At 37.8% G+C, this 9,488-nt stretch overlaps 1 non-coding gene across 1 annotated transcript; it reads left to right on the forward strand.

Moving 5' to 3' along the window:
* The first annotated feature begins 353 nt into the window (after window positions 1–353).
* On the forward strand, window positions 354–458 carry LOC126007542 (U6 spliceosomal RNA). The gene has a single exon (XR_007495095.1). It is a non-coding gene; the product is annotated as a U6 spliceosomal RNA (small nuclear RNA).
* Window positions 459–9,488: the final 9,030 nt, after the last annotated feature.

Below are 9,488 nucleotides of genomic sequence, written 5' to 3' on the forward strand. Positions count from 1 at the left end.
TTCATAAAATAAGGTCTGGAGAGAGAAATTTTGCCATAAATTGTCTTAGAAAAGAGTTTCCAATCCCTAAAATGTTTAATCATAGACTGGATTACTATTTGCTGGAATAATTTTGGTTATTATAATGATGTAGTATTGTGAAGTTTATAAACTTGCAAGGTTTCTTCCCATTGGGATACTTGTGTCTAAATTACATGACAATATTAACACTTTATGCCTTAAATTCTAATGAATCTTCATTGGCATGCTTATGAATACATACTTTTGTGAGGCTTATTCTCTGGATTAGTGTGGTAGAAACATCAAAATTGCTTGTACTAAATTTATTTTTTAACTTAAAAAATAAGTCATTGGTGATTACTTAGACAGCACATACTAAAATTATAACAATACAGAGAAGATAAGCATGGCTCTTTTGCAAGAATGACATGAAAAATTGTGAAGCATTCCATATTTTTTAATTCTTTCAGAATGAGACAATCCATACAAATGAAATTGAAGGATTTAAAGAACATGTTAACAAACCATAGTAGGAGAATCACACAGGGGGAGGACAGTGTAGATGATCATGAAAACAAATTACAAGCCAGCATTAATTAAAAAGTCAAAATAAATAAAAAGAAAAAAGGATGGAAGAAAATGTAAAATACCTAGTGAACAAAGACAAGAGATGTTATTTCCAAATTATTGGAATACCAGAAGGTGAGAAGAAAAAGAAAAATGGAAAGAACAATTAGTGGGAGAGATAATAGTAGATAACTTCCCCACTTTCTAGAAAGAGGATGCTGTATAAATCTAAGAGGCCAAAAGAGTACCAAATAAAATAGATCCTAATAGAACAACACCAAGACAAATATAATCAAAACAGCAAAAACCAAAAAGAGATGAACTTCTTAAGGCAGTAAGGCAGAGGGAAAACCTTAAATATACAAAAATGGAATAATTATACCAGCTCTCCTATATGAAGTGGTTCAGGCAAGAAAAGAGTGGAATGCCATATTCAAATTACTGAATAAAAGATATTTAAACCTACAGTTCACAACCAAGCAAGCCTCTCATTTATATGGAAAGAAGTTATAAAACATTCTCACACAAAAAGAACTTACAATAGGCATGATAAGCAAACTGATTCTAAATAAACTACTGAAAGGTAACTCTATAAACCAAATACCTAACTGTAACAGCAACAAGCCTACACAATATAATGGCACTACAGCCCTTTCTGTCAATAGTTTCCTTGAATGTCAATGGACTAAACTTTTCCATCAAATGGCACAGAGTAACAGGTTAGATCAAGAAACAAAACTTAGACATCTGCTGCCTCTGCAGGAAATGCACTTAAAATATCAGGATAGGCACAAGCTCAAAGTAAAAGGATGGATAACAATTATACAAGATACTGGGAAAAAATTGGGACATTCATAATAATATCAGATCAAATTGCATTAAGCCTCAAGAAAGTAATTAGAGACAAGGATGGACAATACTTATTGATTAAGGGAACAATAGGTCAAGCAGTAATAACTCTAATAAACATATATATATATATATATATATATATATGCACCAAATGTTGAGTCAGCAATTTTTTGTTTTTGGTTTTTTGGGCCACACCCATTTGATGCTCAGGGGTTACTCCTGGCTAAGCGCTCAGAAATTGCCCCTGGCTTGGGGGGACCATATGGGACGCTGTGGGTCCTTCTTTGGCTAGCGCTTGCAAGGCCAAGACCTCTAGTGCCACCTCGCCGGCCCAGGGTCAGCAAATTTTATAAGGATTTGCTCACAGACCTAGAGAAACATACGAACAGAAACTCTCACTGCTGCAGAGATCCAGGAGGCAGAACAGGAAGGATATAAGAGCCCTACATGAGAAACTTAAAAGGCTTAATATACATTTTTCTTAAGTGCACACAGAACATTCTCTAGGATAGATCACATAAATTTAACTTACAAAAATTCACAGACATAGAATTATAGCGAACATCCTATCAGACCACATTGCCACAGAGATAGATTGTTAAAAGAGGATGCTGCAAAAGTCTTACACCTGTATACTAAACAGTATGCTGCTTAATAACAGATGGATCAAAGAGGAAATTAAAGAAAAAACAAAGAGATTCCTTGAAACTAACTATAATGAAAATTAAGTTACCAAAATTTCTGAGACACATCAAAAGCAATAATTAGGTGGAAACTCATAGAAATATAGGCCTTTGCAAGGAAAGAAGAAACAGATTAAATCAACAACCTTCCCTCCTGCTTGACCCACCACAAACTTGGGGTACATACTCAGCTAGCAGGCCTCCTGGAAGAAGGAAAATATGGCGGGAGGGTGCCCGCACTTGCTCCAAAAATCCTTGTTGAAATTAGCCCCCAAATTGGTATTCCTGAAGATTGATGTCTCTGCAGGGAATTGTGGAGTGTTATTGATGAGGCAGGGCCATTAGATAAAGGGTGATTCTGGGTGATGGAGAGAGCAAGCATGGCTTCAGGAAGGGAGGGGCTTGGCCCAGCCTCTCTTCTCAAGATTTTTCTTCCCAGCCTTCTGCTACATGGGCCCCTGTACACGTAATATTTCATGGCTTAGTTTACATTTTATTAAAGAAGAGTGAGTCTAAAGAGCTGGCCTAGATTGAACATCTAATTTTTAAATAAAATATTAGCAGTTATTATCCTGGGCTTCTGATTTATGTATGACTTATTTTCTTACTTGTTTGCTTTTTGAATTATCTATAATCAATACTTTTATATATTTTATATATGAGTAGAAACCATTAAGATCATATTTTGATTCTGGAAACATACTTAAAAAACATACTTTTTAAAAAAATACCCATTAAATTATAATAATTCTATGAAAACAAGACAAACTTCATAAAGAGAAGATATTTATTTAGTAGAAACTACTTTCTTGATAACAGATAGCCAATCAATACTAGAGGATTTTGACAAATTAGAAAGAATACAGAACCAAATTTTTCACTTAATACTTAAAGTAATTATATATATACATATATATGTATATATATTAGTTTTTGGGCCACACCCAGTGACACTCAGGGGTTACTCCTGGCTATGCACTCAGAAATAGCTCCTGGCTTGGGGAACCATATGGGATGCTGGCTGGTCCTAGGGCAGCCGCATGAAAGGCAAATGCCCTACCACTGTGCCACTGCTCTGGCTCCTAATTATATACTTTTTAAAAGGTTATTCTTTGAATTTTAAAATGTTACTAAAACATACTAGGCATTGTTGAATTTGGTTTATAAAGGCACAAACTTGATTCAAACACATACTTTATTAAATATTCTTATACATTCAGTAAAGGATTTGTTACAGAATTGAAAATTTCCCACATTTTAAAATATTTTTCACATTAAATTTTAAGGAGCATCTTTCTAATTGCTAGTATCTAGATATTTATTTTAGAAGTAATATTATTGTGATTATAGATGTAAACTTAACATTTAATCTAAGCACACAGACACATATAATCACAAATAGCCCTTTAAGTATCAGATATGGGTAATTTGGATGGTTTCTCAAAAGGCATAGCTTCTCCAAATCACAGAGGTGGGGAAATGTGGAGAGAGGGAAATAATAACCTCGAGGAAAAGATTCTACATTCCTATTTGATTTATTTTAGCCTCTTCATCTAAGTGTTTGGGTGGGTTAATAATGGTAAAGTCTGCCATGAGTCTGGATTATCCCTAGACAACCTAAAAACTGTACAAAATAGAAAATGGGCAAGGTGCTTATCTTGCATGTTACTATTAACCTAGGCTTGATCCCCTGGCATTGCAGATGGTCTACTGAGTACTTCCAGAAGTGATCCCTGCATATAGATCCCTGAGGATTCCTGAGCATAGCCACGTGTGCCCTCAAAACCAAACCAAAACAATAAAACAACTTATTTTTTAATAAAATTTATTTTAAGAAAATGCATCACATAGTTGACATAACTCATCATAATACATTTGTTTCAAGATGACCAAAAGCAAAGTTACTAAAAAAATAGAAACTAGAAAGAAAACCCAAAGAAATGGAAGAGAAAGGAAAGGAGAAAAAGTTCAGTAGCAAGTGTATTTATGAAAATTATTGTATCATCAATGAACTCATAAAAGCAATAGCTGAAGGTTTAGTAAGATCTTTTTTTTTTTTTAAGGATAAGAGTTAAAGAAATACAGTAAAAACGGTTTGAGAGTGGCAATTGTTGTTTGCATAGGCCCAGCAAAACATGGGAAAAATAGAAAGGAAAAGCCTTGGCTTAACTACCTTACCCCTGAAGTTTTCTGGAATAAGACCAACTCTGGGCTCAAGGCATACTAGGTTGTCCTACCCCTGAGTCATTCTCTGTGGTCCCAGTAAAATTTTTTTTTCGTACAATCGCTATTGTTGGTGTCAGGTTTCTGTAGTTAGAGATCCTGATTTCTGTGCATATCCTACATTGATGTCAGGATGTGTGGAGCATCCCCTAGTTTCACCTCACCATTAGAGGGCAATGCTGAGAGCCCTGCCCTGAAAGCATGTTGTTGCTGTTGCAAAGTCGTCTGGGTGTTAAAAGAACCCTCGTTGGAGTAAATCAGTACCAGGGCAGCTATAGATCTTCCCTGGGAGAGGTTTGCTTCCTGGTGATGTTATAGACAACCGTGGTTGTAAAGCAACTTATTTTAAGATGAACTGTTATCTGTTTTATTTGAGGTAGGGCACACCTTTTGGTACTCATTTACGCATGGCTCTGTGCTCAGGGATCACTCCTAGCAGAGTTAAGGATCATATTGGGTGGCAAGAATTGAACCTGGGTCAGCCTTTGAAGCTGTAATATGACTCTGAACAGATTGTTATATTTAAATTTGCATTTTTTTTGCTGCTGGAATGTTTACTGCTCCAATTAAATCTCAAAGTTAGTATGTATTATTATTTTTTCTTTTTTTTTTTTTTAATTTTTATTTTGATCATAATGGTTTACATAGTGTTGACAATAATATTTTAGGTACATATTTACATAAAATCAGGGGGGATTCCCATCACCAAATTGTCCTCCCTACACCTCCGTTTCTGTCCTACCTCCCATTTCCTCTTCCCTCATCCCAGGTCGGCTAGAATATGTGGTCCCCTCTGTATCTAACCCACAACTTAGTAGTCTTGCACCTGTTTGGTCTTGATGCCTCCCTTAGTTCCCCCTCTAACTGGAGGCAGGACTAGCTAGTTCAATTTGCGTGGTTTTGTTTGAAAAAGAGAAAAGTAATAAACTGGGGTAAGGATCTAATACCCCGAAACTGGGCGGAATCCTTCTAGAGGCTCTCATCATCGATTTGAGAGATGGAGAAAAAGAAGGTGAAACACTCCACCAGTACCAAAAGAAGTGTCAAATATCTAGTGAGGGCTTGAGCTGTATCGATAAGCACCACAAAAAAAAAAAAAAAACAGGCAAACAAACAAACAACAAAAAGCAAAACAAGCAAAAACAAACAAACAAAAAAAACACGCCATGGTCTTGAAATGAGAAACATGGCATAGCACATAACGAAAGAAAAGAAAGGAAGAGAAAATATAAGTATGGTTGGGGACAATTTCAATAATCACTCCCAAACAGAGAAATCGACCAAAATAGATAGGTGAATACAAATAATAACAACAATAATAAATGGAGGTAAAAAATATATAGATAATAACCAAGGTTTTGTGCTTTTTGTATTTTTATTTTTTCCCTCCTGCCCTGGCACAGTAAATATTGGGGTCATTCGAAAAGGAATTCACTTGGCCTAAGAGATATGGGGTTTCTCCGTCCTTGGAGCATACTGTCATGGGATCAACACTAGACTTTGCTCAGGAGCCTTTACTCTCCCGGTGGTGGTTTTTTTTTTTTTTTTTGGTGTGTGGAAGACTTCTGTTCTGTGTTTAGAGGTCTCAGTTTCTGCACAGCTCCTGAGGTGGGACTTATGATGAAGTCAGTCTTTGTGGTTCTAGAGGTTCTGTTACCTCCGTATCATTTTAATCCATCTTCTGTGGTTGGTGATCTTGGTCTTTGCCCTGATCCTAGGGTGGCACCTAGGATAGCATCTTTCTTTGTGCTTCCAAAAGCCCTGTTCCGTTACAATTTTCTCTGCCGGACCTTTGGGACTGGGGATCCTGGTTATTGTGCAGGTCATAGTTCAAACCCTAAACTAGGGCTTTTTTTTTTTTTTTTTTTTTTTGGTCCCAAGATGTATACCGTCTGGTCGTAGTTCTAGCAGCCAGTCAACTATAAATCACGATCTTGGCTTTTGGACCTACCAAAGGGTGCCAAGACTTCTGGTTGTGTCTTGTCGTTAGCTGGTAAGGTAGGTTAATCTGCTCTAAGGTCAGGATGTTCAGATTTTCCTCATTGTCAGGAAATCATGTTAGAGTTGGCCCTTGTTGTTGACCCCGCAGTATTAAGGCTGTCCCGGCTGGGATTTGTTTCTTGCCACTGTTGTGAGGAACTGTGCCATTTCTATGTCTGGGATCCAGGGTTCAAGGCTGGATGAATGGTATCTAATCACCTGAGGTCTAAGTTGATTCCACATGACATATTTTCAAGGTAGGAGATATCCCTGTTTTGTAAACAACTATGAGTTCCCATCTCTAGTAGACAAGAGCTCTTTTTTTTTATGTGTAAGATTTCCCCTTTATTTGGTGTGCCTTTGCAGGGGGGAGTGGTGCTACATTATAATGTCTGTGTATTTGTGGGTGGACAGAGGGGATAACAGAAACAGGTCACATACCCAAAAGCGAGGAAAAGAAAAAAAAAAAGGAAATAAAAATGTATGCGCTCACAAATGTATATGTAGGACAAACATTTAAAAATAAATTAATTAATTAAAAAAAATTAAAAAATTAAAAAAAAAATTTAAGGTGAGTTAGTGAGGTTTTTTAAAGGACCAAAGTGGTGCAAAAGACTACCTTACATTTGGGGGAGAGTAGGTGAAGAGGTGGTGTATTACCAGTCTTATGCCTATGTTGGAGGTACAGTTTTTCCCCTTGTCTTTTGGGTGTTTCCTGTGGTGTGTGGGTTCCCAGGCATCTTCCTATCCCACCCCCTGACCTTCTTCAGATTGGTAAAAATTTGTGGCAGGGAGGTCTTGGAAGAGTTCTTGCGTTGGGGATACTTTTGGACCTAGATCCGGTTTCAAGAAACAGTCCACGTTAGGGGGAGTTGGTAGGGAAGGCCGCACAGCATGAGTCCACAGGGAGTTGGCTGTCTTTTCTTGCAGGAGACGAGGTGTGGGTTTGACTGGGTGTCCCCTCGCCTGGGTGCTGGGTACTGTTTCGTTGGGTAGGAGGTCGGCCTTGATGCCTAATAGATTAAGGATTGAGGGTGAAGAGTTTTAATATGGTGGGAGATCTGGATGGAATTGAGGGGTGAAGGGATAGTTGGATTTCCAGAGGGGGGACAGGGGAAGGTATATGGGAGGGGTATGCAGGGAGAGGAAAGAGAAAATACCTTAGAAAGAAAAGGAGAAGAGAAAGGGGAAAAAGTAAAGAGAAGAATAGAATTAAAAAAAAAAAAGTAGTGAGAAGAGAGGGGAGAATAGCAAGGGAATGCTGGTTAGGTTGAATGTGTTCGAAGAATAGAGCCTGTAGTTTAAGTCTGTACATCACAGGCACTGCTTCGGTGGTCTGACTGGTCACTTGCTTCAATTCCTAAAAGAAGGAATAACCTAGAGATAAAGTATATGTTAGAGAGTTTTCTCGTGGCCCTCTCGTAGTGCATGCTATGTATGGTATCTCGTGTGGTATCCCGAGTTGCCATCTTAGTTTGTCCGCCCTTTGTATCCAAGGGCGCCTGTGGACAGAAAAGCTGAGAGGTTATTTAAAATATAGTAAGATAAAGGCATTAAAACATAGTGCTATGGTATGCTGCCATTGCAGTCGTGATTTCCCTTGGTGTTCTATACTTGTGTTCCTGTATACGAACTCTAAGGGATTATTGTGGGCCTTTGTTTTGGAAGTCTGATTACTTACCTGTTCTCTTAATGCTGTTGTTTCTGTTGTTGCTGTTTTCTTTGTGGTATAATGTGTTGTCAAGTGTTTGTGTTGCTCCTTTTTCATGAATTTTGGACACTGCTCCCACGTATATGTTGAGTATTACAGTGTTCGAAGTTTCTACCCTGTTAAACCCTGTTATTTGATTGTTAGGTATTAGTTGTGTTTAAACTATATGTTCTAGGTGTTTCAGAATAGTGCCACCATTCTGTGTTTATCTTTTGTCTTCTGACTTACTTCGTTTAACATAACATGATCTAAGTCCATCCATGTTGCTGCAAAGTCTGTGATTGTATCGTTTCTGACTGCCATGTAATATTCCATTGTGTATATGTACCACATCTTAATGATCCATTCATCTGTTGTTGGACATCGAGGTTGGTTCCACGATTTGGCTATTATACTGAGTGCTGCAATAAATAGTGGGGTGCATACGTATTTTGGAATGAATGCCCTTCCATCTTGGGGGTATATGCCTAGGAGAGCAATTGCTGGGTCAAATGGCAGCTCAATTCTGAGTTCTTTGAGCACTCTCCAGACTTTTCTCCATAGATGTTGGACTAGGGGGCATTCCCACCAGCAGTGAATGAGAGTTCCTTTCATACCGCATCCCCGCCAACAAAGGTTGTTTCCATTATTTTTGATGTGAGCCATCCTCACTGGTGTAAGGTGGTATCTCATTGTTGTCTTGATTTGGATCTCCCTGATGATGAGTGAAGGTGAGCATGTTTTCATGTGTTTGTTGGCCATCCTTCTGTCTTCCTCAGAGAAGTGTCTATTCATTTCATCTCCCCATTTTTTTATGGCTTTATTTGGTTTTGAGGGTCTCAGCTTTCTGAGTGCTTTGTATGTTCTAGATATCAGGCCTTTATCTGATATGTCGAGTGAAAAGATTTTTTCCCATTCTGTTAGCTGTCTTCTTGCGTTAAGTAGGGTTTGTTTTGCCATGCAGAAGCTTTTTAGTTTGATGTAGTCCCATTTGTTTATATTACATGCTAAAGTTCTTGCCATTGGTGCTCCATTCTCAAAGACCTTTTTGATATATAGGTCTTCGAGTGTTCTGCCTATTTTATTCTCGATAAACTTTATAGATTCGGGTCTGATTTCAAGGTCTTTGATCCATTTTGAGTTGACTTTTGTATAAGGGGTGAGATATGGGTCGATTTTCACTTTCTTACATGTGGTTTTCCAGTTGTACCAACACCATTTGTTGAATAGGCTTTCTTTGTTCCATTTCAGATTCTTGCCTCTTTTATCAAATATTAGTTGGCTGTATATCTGGGGGTTTATGTCAGGGAATTCTGTTCTGACCCACTGGTCTGAGGTCCTGTCTCTGTTCCAGTACCATGCTGTTTTAATTACTATGGCTTTATAGTATAGTTTCAAGTTAGGTAAGGAGATGCCTCCCAGCTTCTTGTTTTTCAATATGTGTTTGGCTATCCTGGGTCTTTTGTGGTTCCAGATGAATTTTGTGATTGATT

The sequence above is a fragment of the Suncus etruscus genome, chromosome 4, assembly GCF_024139225.1.
Source record: "Suncus etruscus isolate mSunEtr1 chromosome 4, mSunEtr1.pri.cur, whole genome shotgun sequence".
Taxonomy (NCBI): Eukaryota; Metazoa; Chordata; class Mammalia; order Eulipotyphla; family Soricidae; genus Suncus; species Suncus etruscus.